The 17,933-nt window shown below is 37.9% G+C and overlaps 1 protein-coding gene across 2 annotated transcripts in view; it reads right to left on the minus strand.

Moving 5' to 3' along the window:
* tbl1xr1a (TBL1X/Y related 1a) overlaps positions 1-17,933 on the minus strand; it is a 59,749-nt gene that overhangs the window by 28,875 nt on the left and 12,941 nt on the right. For both annotated transcript variants that reach the window (XM_007554648.2, XM_007554647.2), the window contains exon 2: positions 9,383-9,451. The gene's annotated coding sequence lies outside the window, so the exon portion shown is untranslated. The remainder of the gene's footprint in view (positions 1-9,382; positions 9,452-17,933) is intronic.

Consider the following 17,933-nt stretch of genomic DNA (forward strand, 5'->3'; position numbering starts at 1 on the left):
GTTTTTAACACTATCGTGGTCTCAGCGTGACATTCAGGAAGAGTGCAGCAAATATCATGGTTGGACAGTGGGGACGGGATGTCCCAGAAGAGTAGTAGTCCTTCAGTTTCTGAAACCACACAAAGAAAACCTTGTAAAAGCACAAACAAGTCACTGCAGTTCAAATGATCTTGTCTCTTAAGACCGCTGGAGGGTTAAATGTATCAAGTTTTGGCAGCAGATTGCTCTCTTGTAAGTAGCAGGAGGACTAAATGTTTTTACTGTTAGTAAAAATAGTAGGGGTGCACTGATTGAAGTTTTCTGGTCAATCACCATTATTGAAAACCTGCCATGTTTCAATGCTTGTTCTACATATATAAAAATAAAAAAAAAGCAGATTAAAGCAGTAAACACCTTTAAAATTAATGCCAAGAAATGCACTGTAATGTAAAGAATCTGTCCCACAGATTTGAAAGCCCCCTTTAGCAGCAGCAGCAGAATGTTATAATTAGATCCAGGCTTTGTGTAGCCATCCAGCAGCTATTTTTAAACGACCATTTTTCTGTTCCCCGTCCTCGACCCAGTTTGAGTTGCAGAGACCATTCAGGCAGTGATAACTTCAACGCTGTAGTCAGCAGCGCTGTCTGTGTAACACTGAAACTTTGTAAACAACAAGCTGCATTTCACTTTGCTGCAGTGGCGCTGTGGAGCCACAAACTGCAGCAGCAGCTCTGTTCACAGCGTGGGGACAGTGGTGAAAGGGGAATCTCCGTCTTTGCATCCCAACCCCCTCTTCTCCTCTCCTCTCTCTGAGACAACTGCCAGCAGCAAACTGGTGAGTACAAGTTAATCCAGCCCCACTTCTGGAGCCACACAAAGACCGATAGACCAGCAAGAGGAGGAGGAGGACCAGGACACGTTTCAGCACTTGATAAAGAACAACATTAGCTATGAAATGACTACATTCAAAACCACTTCTGAAAGAGGTCACATATGTTCTTACTGAGCTGAAACTCAAAATTTTACCTAGCAAGTCTAGAAATCTGTTATAGAACATGAGTGATGTAGAAGGAGACTGTAAATAAACTGGCTTACCTCAGCGGCTTTTATTACGATTTATTTTCCACACTGTGTTTATCTGAACTATATTATCACAACAACAGAAGTTCATTTTTCTGTGAAATGTAAAAACCCAGTCACATATAACCTGACATGGTTAACGGCCATTTTGCTTTACTGCCAATTAAATAAAATCTTATGGACTGATGTCCTGACAGAGAGTGCTTAAAGGTGTTTTCACACCTTAAAGTCCGGTAGACTGGGTTTCATTGGGGACCAAAATTGCAACATTTTCAGTTGGTGTGGTTTGCCTTCACACTGCACTGTGTCAAACAATCCAAACTAATTGAAAAACCTGTTCCTTCCATCACCTCTGGTGGCGCTGCACCAAGAACTGCTGAAGGAAACAACATAAAAACCTATGAAGAAGACCAGCACAGTTTCCCGCTTCCCAAAATGTAAATAAAAATGGCGTAGCATCAGATTTTAGCAGTTGAAGGATTTCTTCATTGATATACATTACAATGAAGAAATTTAACTATCAGCTGACTATCAGCAGGCTATCAGTGACACTAGTGACAGTCCTGCAGGTGCCATTACTATGCATTGAGTCATGTCCACTGTTCCAATGAGGGATGAACATTGGAACAGTGTTCCAATGTTCTACGACCAAAAGTGGTCATAGTGCCCTTATTTCTTACCCAATTTCTATAAAATATGGTTTAAGTTAAAGCTGAGAAATTTGCTGATGTTTTGATATGTAAAGTTTGTATTTTCCCAGAATACAAATCTACAAACAGTTTTGTTTCTGCCAGTCCTGTCAAGACGAAAAAGAGAACTAAGCAAAATTATTGTTTGCATTTGTCAATAATTAGGAAACTTAGGAAGATAGAGCACATCACCCCAGTTCTACAGTCCTTGGAGTTCCCTGGAGCTCACAGAATAGATTTTAAAATACTGTTAGTTTATAAATCACTGAACAGCTAAGCACCACAAAACATTAAAGATTTGCTGTTGTATCAACCGTCCAGACCTCTCAGGTCTTCTGGTTCTCTGGTTCATCTCCAGAACTAGAACCAAACATGGAGAAGCAGCTTTCAGCTTCTATACTCCACAAATCTGGAACAAAACTGCAAAGAAGCCGAAACACTGAGTTCATTTAAATATAAACTAAAAACCCACCTGTTTAGAGATGCTTTTGAGGCATCATAAATGAAACAATCAACATTCTGATGTGTAACGATGGCACTTTATAATTGAGGACTGTGTGTTCTACAACTTTGTATTTTTTTGTGTTTTTTTTTTTTTTTTTTGATGTTATAAAGCACTTTGAACTGCCATATTGCTGAAATGTGCTATGCAAATAAACTTGATTGGTTGATTGATCAAGTTGACCACAGGGTCTGTAATTAAATAACTGCAATAAATCGCAAACCATTGACAAAATAAGCACCTTTTTCAATACTAAAACCTTTCCTGCTGCTAAATTTATGAATAAATAATAACGTTGGGCGACTAGACGAGAGTATAAATGACCAGCGATAGGCTGTGCCATTCTCCATTTGTTTTTTTAAGATTGATGTTTTGTTTTTTTTGTTGTTTTTTTTTTGCCTTTGTTGCTTTCTTAATTACAGTAATAATGCTTGATTGACACCAAAAGAAACAACTCATGGGGAAAAAAAAAGCTAATGCCATTTTTAATGGGCCATACAAACTCCTTCCAGCTGTAATCAACGTTTTTATTTTTCCCAGAGTTCCTTCAAGTGCAACGACGATTTATTTACTAAACCTGGATCAGAAAGTTAGTATCCTGAATTCAGAAAATACATTAAATAATAACTACAAGGCCAAAGCCAACTCTAAATCAGATTCAAAGCATAACAGAGCAGCTTTTACCAACTTCAAACCTCATGGTGTTAACGTGGGCATGAATAATAAAAAAATAAAGATATAAAATAAACATTGCTTAAAAACAGAGAAATAATTTGTCCCTTTTACACTTAGCAGTTCAATACGCTCATTACCATTATGGTCTAGCTAATGTATTTCTTTTTAGTATTATTTGCGGCCAAATATGCTACATTAGCAATATCATTTTACCTTTTATCTAAAAACAAAATCCTGAATATTTATTTCCTTTACATTTTTTCATGTCATGATCCACTGTGTTTTATTTCAATTATGTTCTTGTCCTGCTTTGCTCAGTCCCCCGTGTTAATTATTGCTAGAGATGTCTTGCCATCTAAATTTATTCCACTGTATTTAGTTGTTAGTTTATTCATGCATTTGTTCTTTGTGCATTTCTATTTAGTTTTCTTTGGTTAGATGTAAATCTTCCTCTTGCTTCTACTGTAGACATCCTCACCAGTGATCTTCACTCATGCTAATTATCTGCACTCATCTCTGTTTCACCTGATCTGCCACTTATAAGCTCCTGATTTTTACTGTTTAGCATTGCTGTTGTTTACTCTATAACTTGTCCATCAGACTTATGGGCATACCAGAAACGTGTAAATATAAAGGTTCTCCCTCAATGCAGCCATGGTATCCCTACGTCGCCTAATACTGTGACAGGTAAACCAAGGGATGGGTACCAATTTTGATATTTTTATAAGTACTGACTGAAATCTTGCCTATTCTACCTATTCACGTAAAATCAGACGGTACCTTGTTTCGTTACCTAAAGACATCATTGGGATAGCATGGAAAAAGAGTGAGGGATTTACCATGCTTGTCCTGAATGCAGCATAAGCAAGGGGGTAATGGACGTCAGGAACTGACTAGTTCAATAAGCAAAGAAAGCCTGAACGATAGAAAGTGCTCAAATGTATGGCTCCACTTTTCAAAATGCAATGCAAATTATACTCGTTGAAATATTTGCAAAGCGAAGTACAAGGCCAGCGGTGGAAACACGTCTAGTTTGAGAAAGCACCTGGCCAAGCACAAGATTTTTCTTAAGCCTGAAGAGTGCACAATTTTTGACACTCACACCTACAACTCTTTCGCTAGCCTCCATTAGCACGCCTGTACGTGTCAGCAACTGAATTTGTAGCCAGCAACATGAATGAACAAATGTTTAATGGTGATGGTGACAGCAACATTTACAATGCAAGTGAGGGGAAATGACAAAAAGGAATACATGGAGCTGGATCTTAATTTGTGCAATAAGACAAAACACTCTGTGTCACAAACAGATACACCAATTCCATTTAGAGCGTTGTCCCAGGGCAAGAACACTTAAAGTGACTGAACAAAACTCTCAAAAATATTTCTAATGGCAATTGAACTAAAACTGGAACCTACATGATGTTCACTCCTCTCCCGGCTTCTGTAGAGCTCCTGGTCTCTTTATGTGACAGATTGTATTGGCAGGGTTCTCCCTGCCTCGCATGCCCCATTTGGGGTCAACAAGGAGAAGTGTGTGTCAGTGACAGATGGTGGCATGCAGGCTGTGCCAGCAAGGCTCACTTGATGAGCAGTTAAACCTGCTCTGCATGCTGCAGGTTAGCTGAGGCACAGCCACTCAATCAGCTATGCTGAGCTATGCTTTCCTCAGTACGAGGAAAGCATAGCTCAGTATGCTTTCCTCATACTGAGCTAGCTTACATTAGCAGTCAAGTTAGCCATCTCTTCAAAAAAGTTACAGAGAAACAAGTCCTGGGGCTGCTCTGGAATTTCCCAATAGGACTTCCATTAACAGAAAGAAAGAAAAAAAAATGGAGATCTTCATTATATCAAAGCTTTGATTAATGAGCTTTTAACGCACCAATTAGCTGCTCACAGTTGTAAAAATAATAAATTATAAAAATAATACATTGTTGCCACAAATATGCATCATAGCAACTGTCTGAAAGTAAAGTAAGTGAATAGAAAGAGTAAAACTCATTTTTGCTCAGGACAGGATCTAGAACCAGACAGAATAATCCTCCAAACACACAATAATTCAACCAGAAAAATTATGAAGATTCTACAGAAAGAAGACTTGTACATATTTAGTAATCTGCACATTCAGGAAATAATCTAATCCAAATATTGTAAAGGATTTCTAAAAACCTGAAGTTAACCCTGGAGTTGCAGAAGTAAATGTTCCATCATTTCTGGCTCAAGAAAAGAAATGTAATTAGTGACATCTGATCTCTTTAATCTAATGTTTGTTTCCTAGAGGGAAACAAACATATTTTCTAAAGGGCATTTCAAAATATACAAAGGTAATGGCTTAATTAATATTTTGGAAGAATAATTTAAGAAATCATTTTAATTTTTTTTAAATTATGAAATTACTGTTACATTAATGGAGTCTTACAAATACCTTTATCATAAGTGGTCATTATTTCTATCAGGCCCATGCATCTTAAAGAACAGTCAGTTCTGCAGTTAGACAGGTTTTCATTACATTTCACAGTAAAAGCAACATGACCACAGGCTTGACTGTCTTTAGCACCTTATATTAGCACAGTTAGTATAAATAACTGTAAATGTTGATCCCTGTAGAGTGTACTCTATATTAACTCTGACATTTTCAACAGGTTTTCAGGAGTTCTTCATCCAGAACGTTCCATAACTATGGAACGTTGCTGCCGTACATCGAGTATCCTCTTATTTATGGATGTCTAGCTTCCTGATGTGGCAGCCTAAACTAACAGCTGGCATGGCTCTGTGGAAAATATGGACTTTATTACAACGTATATTAAAACAGTTTCAGCATGTCAAATTTTAAGGGTCTTAAAGACCTTTTTAAATCCTGCTGCATTACAATTATGCATAGCAAAAATTTTGACATTTCTGGGGTCTGTTTGTGACTCTTGACAGTGGCTTTGTGCTTCTCATGTTCCCACTTCATATGGCTCAGTGGGAGGATGAACATTTTGGCCAACATCAAAATCCAAAATTATTGCTAAGACTTATAACTGGTATCCACACCACTGACTTCCCTGCTTCAGTTATAATACCCACAATTCTGCACTGCATCATTATCCTCTACATTACCATACACAAATGGCAAGATGATGGAAAAAAACATGGATTCTTTATAGAGGTGTGCCGATTGATTGGCACACCTCTATAAATGTAACCGGTAGTGCTTATGATTTAAAAAATAATTTTGTGATCGGTATCGGTTATCGGCCCTCATGAGTGATCGGAATCGGTAGGAAAAAACCTGATCGGCACATCTCTAGTTCTTTACTATTGGCTCATTATGTTAAAAAAAAAAAACAATCAGCCTGTCTGATGTCAGTGCTGATATATCATGTATTCCTATTATACAGTTTTAGTTTTCGAGTATTTTATCAAGTTGTGTCCTGCCACGTTTTCAATAATAGTTCCCTCTGTGAAGTAGATGGAAGAGCTCAGTGTGGTGGAAGCCAATACTTGATGCAATCTGCTGGGTTTCCTAGGATAGAAACTTTTTAATCTTCTTTGAATAATTTAGTATACTGTTTTGTTGATAACTAGGATCAATTGGAATGTATGTGTGATTGAAGTGCCTTGAGACCACATTTGTTGTGAATTGGTCCTATATAAATAAATAGTCCGAGATATTGTGTGTGTTTTAGCTTACTTTAGAAGTTTAAAATAATTCAACCTGAAAATGTTCACATCAGTGGGATGTAATGTTAAGTTGGCAGATCTTACATCCCACAACAGATTGTTAACATGCTGCTTTAGCTCGGCCACGTACAATAACCTTGTAGATTTTTTTTTTTTTTTTTTTTTAAATCAGTTGTACAGCAGGGTCAAAGCCCCTATGCTCCTGTAGAATGAGCCAGTAGCTCATTCTACAGGCTTCTTAATCTTACACCTTTCCTGCTTCCTCACATTTTTAAACTGCTCATCAATACTTAAAATGTCTGAGTGAGCAACATCCGATTATGTATGGTGAATTGCTAGATCAGGTTTTTAGATTCTGACAAACCTGGGGAGAATAAAAAGACTTCCTGTCAGGAGATGCCTCTGAATGGCGTTGCATAGTTTATGACACTGGAATGTTGATAGGCTTGGTGTAAACTAACAGACATGGAGTTCGGCTTGGCTGGCAGCAGTAGAAACTGTTCTAATTCTGCAGGTTTTCAGATGCACCGATCCAATATCAATATCTGTGTCGGATATTGAAAAATATTCTAGCCTGGGTATTGCTGACATTGTACCTGATCCATAAGGCCTGATCTAGTCAATTTAATTCTATTTTTTGGGTTTCCAGCAAGAGTAACTGCTGGTGGCCCGCCACCACAGCAAAATAAAAGTCCCACTCCTTCAGAATTAAGGTTTTGTATTGCTCCTTTCTATGTTAAAGGAATGTAAAAGCATATGTGATACACCAAATGCACACTTGCATTTCATAGAGTTTAAAATGAAAGGTGTAAGGGGGTTCTGGGGCATTTGAGGTCAAAGTGGGGGTTGGGGGAGAGGAGTGCGTCAATGTCACCCCCTCGAAGATGCTGCCCTAGGTGGTTGCCCATGTCGCCCATATCAAAAACTACCACTGCAGAGGCTAACAAGACAAAAGCTCTCAACTTTGTTTAAAAATGGAGCAAAAGCTGAAAACTTCCAAAGATGTATATTTCTAACTATAAGTCATACCTGTTAAGAGTATGATGGGACGTTCAATTCTTTTGATCAGCTCTATGCCGTGACGCCAGTCTATTTTTTTTTTTACAACTTAGCTTGCTTATAATGCTCTGCACATACAACAGCTATTGTTATCGTCATTTCTTGTTAAATCATTTAATGGAGAATGCAATAGACAAGTACAACTGATGGAAATAAGGGGATGGTTTTTATATTTCATGGTGCATAAGAGGGTTTTTGTTTCTGTATTTTGCAATGTTTCAACAAATATTAATTCTCCCTCCTCCCCGTTTACCAATTATTTTACATTATTTTTTTTAGCATTTATAATTGCACTTTATGAACCATTTGACAGAATGTTTGTTGCAGTTTATTTCTGCATGTTTGACCAAGGTAGTCCGTCTGTTGTTTTTGCCAGTTACTTTATTATTAATAAAGAAGCCGTTTCCCACTAGTTGGCTGTTCTACTCTTAATTGGGCCAATTGAACAAATTAAAATTGTGTTGTTTTCACATGTTTGACCAAGCTCTGGAAGCTTTTTGGTGGCTACCTAATATCCCAGATTATGCCCTTTGTTTTGTGTCGTTTTAACAGCTTTCCTGTAGTAATCTGTTAATTATCCTAGCACACAGCAATAATCTATTTTCAGTAACACCGTGACAAACCAGAAGTGGTTTAACAGTCAAACAAACAGGAAGCCAGAGGCAATCAGGTGACCATAAACAGATCTATTACAAAGCATTTTAGGATAAGAGGTTGTAAACCAGGTTATCTGTGGAAGCACCCAATCAGCTGCCAGAGCTGCATAATACTTTAATACAGACGGAAACTAATGTGCCTTTTACAGCAAGAATGACTCATGCAAACACTATTGTGTAAATTTGGATAATTTCCCAAAAAATGCCATTACCCTCAATAATTATTATCACCAACTTTAGCAGATTTTAAAATGAACTATGAGGCTGAAGGTGACATATAAATAAGGCCTAAAAACAGGCATAAAGAATAAATAAAGAAAGAAATAAAATGACCTCCAGGTTCAGTCACCCCGTCCCAATTTGTTAATTCATTCAGTATCACAAGTACTGATTATTTAAGCTTTTTTGTTCTATATGGTGCAAGTATGGAAAAGCCTGACAGTTACAAACTGAAGCATGGTTGGTCTGAAAAATTCCCATGGTCAAACGGATCCATTTTGTCTTGACTGTTGCAACACAAGAGAAAAAACAAAAAAAAGGCCCAAGTTAAACAAAAGGACAAAACATCCAGCGGTATGAACATTCCTCTATTTGGTAGCTTTAATTAGCCTTCATGCTAATGTTTGCTTAGGTCATGGCCTCATTTTTTACTTGAACTAGCAGAAACAGCTCTCATAAACCTAATGTAAAACAACAGTAGAGGATAAACATTATTTTTCACAGTTATCTTGTAGTAGTTTGTGAGTACCACTTAAATGACAGCAGAATTTCGGAGTGTAAAGTAGGAAATCAAACAATGACTGTATTTTTAAATTGCTTTAGAGCAGCATTTCTCAATGGGGGTGGTACCACCCCCCAGGGGACGTTCAGAGGACGGCAGGGGGCGCTGGCGGAATTTTTTACAAAAGATGAAGCGCTGTGAATACTCTGTGCATGCCATCATCCTGCACTGACCATATTTAACCAGTAAGCATGGAGGTCCCTCTATGAGCAGCACTGTTTACAGTAAACTGGCACACACTGGCCAACAGTAACACAGTAAACAGAGAGGTTTAACAGCCAGAGCTGAGAGCACTCACCCCAGCAGTAAGTCTGTATGCACCACCACTATGATCAGTCAGTCAGGAGTTGGACCATGGGCTCAGAACCTGCAGAAAAGACAAAAATCAACAGTTAGCACAAAGCAATATGGGTGATGAATGGATGCAGGGAGCAAAGGGTTAGCTTGGATTTTTGTTTTGTTTTGTTTTTTTAACAGAAATATCAGCAAGAGGTTGTTGGAAATTAAGTTATGGCCCCTCAACAGCGCAGCCAGACTCAACTCTACTTTACACAGTTGAGGTTTTAGTCTTACATTTAAATGTGAAAATTTTAAATCTTATTTATCTTTGCTGAAAATATTAAATCAAATTTAGTAGCATTGACATTCTCAAACAAATATTAAAACATTAAATTAGTTTCTTATGTTCCGAGTTAAAATTGTACCATTTACCCTAACCCTTGAAGGCCCGCCTTTACTTAGTTCATTTATGCCTTGGGCCGGCTCTAAATGTGATCAGTATCACATCGTGTTTTTACCAAAAAAATATATATATATTTTAATTAGAATTTTGTTTGTTGTTTTTAAGGCTCTATAGTTGTGTTTTTAAGTGTAGGCAAATAGGGCTGTTGTAAATGATTATTTTAGTAATCATGTTTTCTATTGATTATTCTGACAATTAATCAAGTAATTTAATAAAAAAAAATGTATACGGTAAATTTAATCATGACTTAATGTTTCATATTCCTGAGCTGAAGAACAGCATAAATTCATTTCAACTGTCAAAATCATCCATCAAACTCAGTTGGCAGGGTTACTGGAAGACTCCAATGTCTGATTGGCTGCTTCAAACAGCAGTCAAGATAACTTCTTCCAAGTTTGTTATGACTCTTGGTCAGTATTTTTACTGGAAATGTGGAAATAACATCAATAAATTGTTGTAACTGATTTACTACAAACTCTGGGGGAGCAATTCCAGCCTCAATAGCTCTACCGTTTGAAATGTTTCAAACTAGAGCTATGGTAATATATTAATTTCATTTTTAAAATGAAATCAATATATTTGAGGCACGTCAAATTATTTATTTAATGTTATTGCTGTATTTATTTCTCATTTTAATAAACTAATGACATTTAAATATTTATTTCATACACTGTTTATTATAATTTGGCACCATTAACTCTCCACAGTAACGGAACAGGATGATACAGAGAACTTTTGGAAATTAAAAACTTTAGCAATGATCAGCATAATCTAGAAGACAGGCATGAAAACAACAGTTTTAGACATGTTAATATAACAGTTAAAATGTTGACTCATATGCCTCTATAGTTTGTCTTCACTCTTTATGTTGGGTAAAACTATTATTTGTAGAAAATGTAAAAACAGGAAAGAAAACAACAACAAAAAACACTGTCCCAGAAAACTCAGTGGCTGATACAGGCAGCAGCCATTGTGCCCGACTAGAAAGAAATATTGTTGCCGTCTGAAGCAGCGCAGCTCAACGTCATCAAATGGAAAATCCTAGCTCACTAATGCACTGACCTGAATGCTAAAATGCTTACAGTTCCAGCCAAAAGCACAAGAGTGTGACATCACGTCTGATTTTACCACAAATTATGTCTTCAGTCAAAATCTCTTGGATTTTATTCTCCACACTTGAAGAGTGAAAAATATGAAGCAACACTGCCTTGACAATGCCTAAATCTCCACCAATCAGTGAAACCATGATCAAAGCCAGGTAATTATGACAGACAATCTGAACATGTTGGGTTTTTTCTGGCCTCCTCCTGCCTTGCTTCCCTGTTTTCCCTGACCTGAATTCCCTCTGTAGTGTTTTAGTCATTTTTTCCATTCATTCCTTCATCTTTCCCCCTCCTCAGGTTTCCAGCCTTCAACAGTGTCGGAAGGCCTGCAGATAAAAGCCAGAAATACAGTTAACCACTCAGAAGCCAGCGGGAGGAACTGGGTGTGGCTACAAATGCTTCTGTGTTTAAAGCTGGAGTGTACTTGGTGGAGGACACAGCCCTGGCATGCCAGGAATGAGCTTTGTAAGTAGAATAAAACTTTAAGATACTTAGCTCCAATCAAGACATCCGTGAGATCAGACCAACTCTGGATGCTACAGAGGTACAATGACACACTACTGAAGCACGTGGAACCATTCCAGATCTTACCGGCTGTGCGTTTTCCTAAAGAGAAGTCATGGTTTCCCCCAGTATATAATAAGCCTGGCAGGCCAGGCTAATATAATGTGTCAGACATCAAGCAGTAATGGCGTGCAAGACAATACGCACAGGCGCCAGTGGTGTGTGATTGGTCCACGCTTTATGGCCTATTAAATGCATCAACTATAAACCACATTTTAGGAATAATTCTGCTTCGCCAGTGAAACGCTCAGCGCAACAGAGACCCTTGCAGTCTAACTCATTAAAAAAATAAAATAAAATAAAATAATAATAATAAAGATTGCTTAATTATTATTATTATTATTATTATTATTATACAAACAAAAACAAGCAATGCTTAGCCTGGCGGAGGCTTACAATACACTGGAGGAAACCTTGTATAAGTAAACAATATCAGCTTCATTTTACTGAAACAAAAGATGCCAACGGAAATCTGTATTCTGACTGAGGAAGCAGTGAGTCACACTACCCTGTTTCCAAGGTTCTTTTCCAGAAATGCTGTTTGGTTTAGACCAAACATGTCTTCTGCTCTGGTGTCCAAATAATTCAGTCTGACTCATTTGTCAAAAGAACGGTTTTCTGACTGCCAAATTTTAATCTGGCTTTCCTGGTTTTCTTAAACAACCAAGGTTTCCTCTTGTAGTCTCTTTCTGATTGTCCAGTCATGAAATTCCATATCAAGAGGAGCAAGAGACTGCTGTGTCCTGTGATAATATTTTAGGCTTTTGGGAAACTCCTAGCATCCTGCTTTCAGCTTGAAGTTGCTAAGATGACCAGACCTCAGCATCAAATCCCTTATTAGAGTCATTAACTGCTACAATCTTCTTTCTGAATGAATCAGACAGCTCTTTCAATCTTACTGTGGTGTTCACTCCAACTTCATCAGGACTTGCGCCAAAGTAAATGAGGCTTAAACAGACCAAACCTGGATCATGATTAGGGGTGGAAATTTTAAAGTGCTTTAGAATTTGATTACCATTCGGAAGGTGACCATGGGATTACAAATTGATTATTTATGTAGCAACACAACCCACCCCTCAATCCTAAACATACAACAATACTGCCAGTCAAAACCTTTTAGGTCAACAAAAATATAATTTATCAGTGCAGGGCAATAAAACAATTAGAATAATTCACTGTGAAAAAGGAAACCTTAACTAAAAAAGCAGGTCCTTCTTTAGCTATTTAATTTTCCTTTGGAATCAATAAAGTATCTCTGAGTTTAAATTCTGGTCTAGACAATCTGATATGTTTGCTCCTCAACACTAGAAGATCAGGGACATTTCCAGTGAGCAGTACAACTCCGGTCGGTGCGGTTCGGTACACCATATTACTCATCTCCACTGTGAAAGCAGCCCATACAACCACCCACCATGCATGGACCCCCTTCAGTTGTAGGTACAGGGGACAATGGTATGCTTAGTGACCTAAGCACAGTCCATCAGGGGACAGAAAAATGCCACTGCTTGCAACGAGTAGAGACATACTAGTGTGCCACATTTGTCGTCGCATTGGCATGACGCTACATTAGGCGTTTGGGTTTAACCCTTGTTGCCCAGAGAGTCCAACTGGTTCTCATAAATATGCCGGATATAAAATGGCGTATCGAACCGCATCGACCCATGTTGTACCAATCAGTGGAAACAAGGCAAAATCTCCTGTTATTCCTTTTCAAATGAAACACCGAGGCTCTGTTTGTTCTGTTTTCTGTCCTAAATGGTGCAAATTAAAACTGAAAGCAACTTCAAAGTTTTAAAACTAGAGCTCCATGACACCACCAACCTCCAGCTACTGATTACAGCAGTTCTTTGCTCTGGCCTAGCGTAAAGTGTCGGTACAGATGCCATCGGTTAATCTGTACCAGAATTAGTTCTTACAGCAGTGCAAGGCTTAAAAATCTACAGCAAGTGATGACAGGCAGTAATCATGCCTTCCATCTCTAAAAGGTGCATTCAATCCATTGGTGTTCAGCTTATGCAATTCAAATGCAGCAAAGGATTCCCAGAAGCTGAATGTGATACAAAGACGGGAGTTTATTATTTAGCTGTCAAAGCAAGAGCCCTTACTCTGAAAAAACAATAGGCTCCTAAGTGCGACTAATTAGTTGAATCATCATTTTGTGCGCCAAGTGTGAAATTAAAAGTACACCTTTTGTCCACATCATCATCATCATATCTTAGAAAGAAACAAAATGTAATAAAAAACAGCGTGCGTGCCAAAAGTGTTGTGTGAATGAAAGAAGATGGAGGGATTTTGTAAGCAAGTCACTACAATAATCTGAGTGGCATCATTTTTCAATGTAGTCGTCTGTGTGTGTCTGGCCAGCAAGAAGCCTATGGTCACTTCGGCTTTACACCAACTCTGCATTTTCAGATCTTTTCTGAAGTAGATAAGATCAGTAGATAAGGTCAGTTTCACATGTAAGTAAGTATCATGATCACCTAAAATTAAGAAAATCGGGTCAATTTATTAGAGCACTCACAATTTCCATAGCAAACTGTCTGCATCTAATTCACTTGCAGCTCAGTTTCTCTTGGTGCTCATGGAATGGATTACTGCCCCTCCTCTCAGGCAGAACATTCCACCTTGTGCAGATTTTTCTTTTAAACCAGGTGATCTGAGAAAGCATGGAAACACTGTTAAAAATGTGAGGAGAGCTTCAGGATTTATAGAGTCTTCTTTGTCAGATGTTTGATTAAGAGACAGATTACTTGTCTGGATCAAAGAGAGATGATCAGGAAAAGAAAACGGGACTTTTAGCACGAATCTCTGGAAGAGATTTTAGGTTATTGATACTGAAACTCTTCGTGTTCAAAGGATACAAACAATCTTCTCAACATACTCATTTATTTTAAACCAAGAAAGTTCTGCTTTCTGTATCAAAGCTCAGCTCTCTGAGTGATGTGCTGCCTCTGCTCAACTTGTGTCAGTACTGCGTGCTTTTGAGCAAGCTGTTTTTGTGTATGGCCGGGCTTGTTTATACAGCTTTCAGATTCCCAGTGTTTCCTGTACCATTATCCAAGGAGGGCGCCCCGCTCCACAAAAAAGATCATGGCACATAGTAATATAAGGTTCTGTCCCTACATGGTGACTCTTCTACTTTTGTATAGTTTACACATTGAACTGAGTGTAACATTTGCTTGGCTTGCGCAGGCTCATCATAAACTCTCAATCACCAACACCAAGGTTGACAAAACCAGGACAAAAACACCCGCTTTCTACTCTGTCACCGATGCTCACACACACCGAGTCAGGTGAGGGACAGACAGAGAGTGCATACCACTGCCATGTGTACCTGGTGCACATGGCAGTGGTACAAGTTGAAATACCCAAGATTGTTTGTGCCCTAACCCTGACATGCAGCAAAAATCCAGTCCTCACCCGATTTGGATGACTGACAGGAAATACCCCATTTAATGAAAACACTCTAAAAGAAGATGAACTCACCTAACAAACTGCTCATATGAAATACAACATTTAAAGAGATGGTATCTGTGGAGTTACAGAAACACTTATAAGTAGAATTTGCATGTTGACAACTTTTTATAAACACAAGATGAACGCACTTTGGATAACACCTTAGGATATAATCATCACCAACAAGTAAATGGGTCTTCATTAAACCAACATCAAACTCAAAATGGAGCACAGAATTGGAGAAACTTCAAACAGGAAAACATCTGAGCTAATAAAGCAATAATATGGGTATCTTTCATGCTGACTTGCAAACAGTTATGGGAGGAAAATAAGTTCACCAAGGAACTGTCCCGACAGCAGTGGACAAAAACTGAGAACATGGCTACACCTGCTTTCAGGCTCATTCAGGGGCAAATAAATATTTCGAGAAAAACCACCACAACAGTTAACCTGACTCCAGTTTCTTTTCTCATCCTAAAACAAAGTCATTTCAACACTTCACTGTAATATTGATTTTTTTTATTGTTTTTTAAAGGAAAACTCACGTTTTCTAAAACTACAGATGCTTAGCGAGTCCTTCTGTTTTTACTAAAATCCGAAGAATGGCTGCTAGAGGATTTTCCAACAAAAAAGACAAGATTAAAGTAAGACGCCCCAGATCACAGGTCATCGTCTATTTGTTCTCATTTCAAAACCTTAAGCCCTCCAATTCAGCTCTCCGACCGCATTTCTAGTTTTATTCTACAACAACATGAACTGTGCTACTTTTTTTCAGATTTAAAAATGGGGAAAGATTTTGCGCCACTGGCTGTGAGCCGGCTCAAAAGCAGAAAACCGAGGTCCAGTATCCTTTACAGTTTAAGACAGGTTTACAAGAAATCTAAAATAACTACCTGTCAACCACTCTGAATCTGATAGGCCTTCCTTTGTTGACACTGTCCTATGTATATAATTCCTAAAATAGAATCCAAATGAAAACACACAAGGGAACTTAAGCAAATTTGTTTATTTTACATATTTAAACCATATTTATAAGATATAATCCCTTTGAGAGAAGCCAAGTCTTTTCAGGTACTAATTGCATCTCATTGGGCAGAAAATGGGCCTTAGTCCCTTTGGGCAAAAAAAAAAAAAAAGTGACTTTTTTTAGGACTTTTTGGCAGTTTTATGGTGTGACATAGAATATATTCTACCATACAGTGTATGTACAGAGCATAAGACCGTCACTGAACACTGATCACACAGTGGTTCTAAGTCTGAGCAATCTTAGATAATCCATGAAAAGAACACGATTATTGCAATATGCATGTTAGGTCGTAAAAAGGGTAGATTTTTATAATAAATGACAAATATCTGTAAATAACACTCTCACTGTGAATAAGTGCATTACTCTCATGGCAGAACATCCCAAGTTTTAGGGAAGCAAAGGACAAACTAGATGAACCTTTGTTGTATTCTTGGGCATAAAACGATATTTTTTTTTATTGCTGTTAGCATAATTTGATTATGACGCAACAAGACACGGTATCAGGCTGAATGTGCTCCCATAGGGCGTTACTTCGCAACAGCGCCCGATCTAACCCCATCACTTCTTGTCACAACACTTGGTTTGTTCCAGTTGTCGGCACCAACCTTGTGAGAACTGCCTCCCAGGCTACTGCAGGTGGCAGTTCTCGTGAGGCTAGTGACTTAATTCGGTTTGGAGAGGCACAGAAATTCTTATTTAAAATTACTAGAATAAGGGACACTTACAGGGAAATTAATAATACAGAAAGACGGAGGAAATCAATGGTAGAATATTGTAGTTTTCCGACCAAAACGGGCATCTTGACTGGTATGTTTTTGTCCTGTAATGATAAGCTTGTTAAAGCTACTTAAAGCACTGAGGGGTCCTCCTGACATTTTGAAAGTCTGGTATTATGTAACTACCTCCACCTGAGCAGCCAGGCTTAACATGGAAGTGTGCATGTCTGATGGAAAATTGACAGCCATGGTGCAAATGGCTTTCAGCAGAATGTGGCCAAGAGGAGACAAGAACTCCCAGAGGACAGATGGGGAGCATTCTGAAACGTCAACCCAAAACACACACTCTGTGGTCAGTGTGTGTTTATTGCTTTCATGAACCCAAAGGAAGCTGCAGAGGAGGCTGGCAGATGACAGCTAGTGTGCTTCAGTTTTACCCATGATGCAACAAATGACTATATTCTACAGAATAAGGCTAGTTTAATCCGTTGAGGTTCCCCTGCCTGCATGTCTCTCTTGGGATTGTTGTAAATTATTTTAGTGATCAAGAAATCTATTGACTATTATTATCAAGTAATAATCAAGTAATCAAACTTAAAAAAAAATAAATAAATTGCTGACATTAAATACTGGTAAATTCTGTAATAAGAAAAGGATTCGTATTGTATATAACATCGGCGCAAATGTCTGCATAACTTACTTTTCTGTAGCTTAGAAAATTTACCTTAACAATAATATCTTACTTTTTAAGTCAACTTAGACAAAAAAAACAAGTATAAATAAAGCAGCAGGATTGCAAAGACATTAAAAATGTCTACACTCCAGTTTGTAGTTTACATATTCATCTTCAGACAATTAAAGATATGAACTCTCACTTTTCCTGGTCGTTGTGTGTCCATGTAAGCGATGGGGTCCTTGGCACCTTTTTAAAATGTAAAAAAATTGTAAACGTAAAAATTACTGAAAAAAAATATTTATAAAATCCATTTTATAAATAAAGTGGATTATGTTGTACAAAACTGTCCTCCAAAATACATTAACAAGTTACCAAGCTCATTTTAATTTACCATGCAATTTATTGATTAATTGCTGCAACAGGCTTGACTGAGCGGGATGATCCGATGTCGCCAAGCAGCCAGTACCAGAACATCAGCATGCGCAGAAAGCACCACAATAAAAAATGAACTATAAAAATTGAGGAAGGGGGATTTAACCAGCCATGCCTTCATTAGAACTCACTT

The sequence above is a fragment of the Poecilia formosa genome, unplaced genomic scaffold (genome assembly GCF_000485575.1).
Source record: "Poecilia formosa unplaced genomic scaffold, Poecilia_formosa-5.1.2 Scaffold65, whole genome shotgun sequence".
In the NCBI taxonomy this organism is placed as follows: Eukaryota; Metazoa; Chordata; class Actinopteri; order Cyprinodontiformes; family Poeciliidae; genus Poecilia; species Poecilia formosa.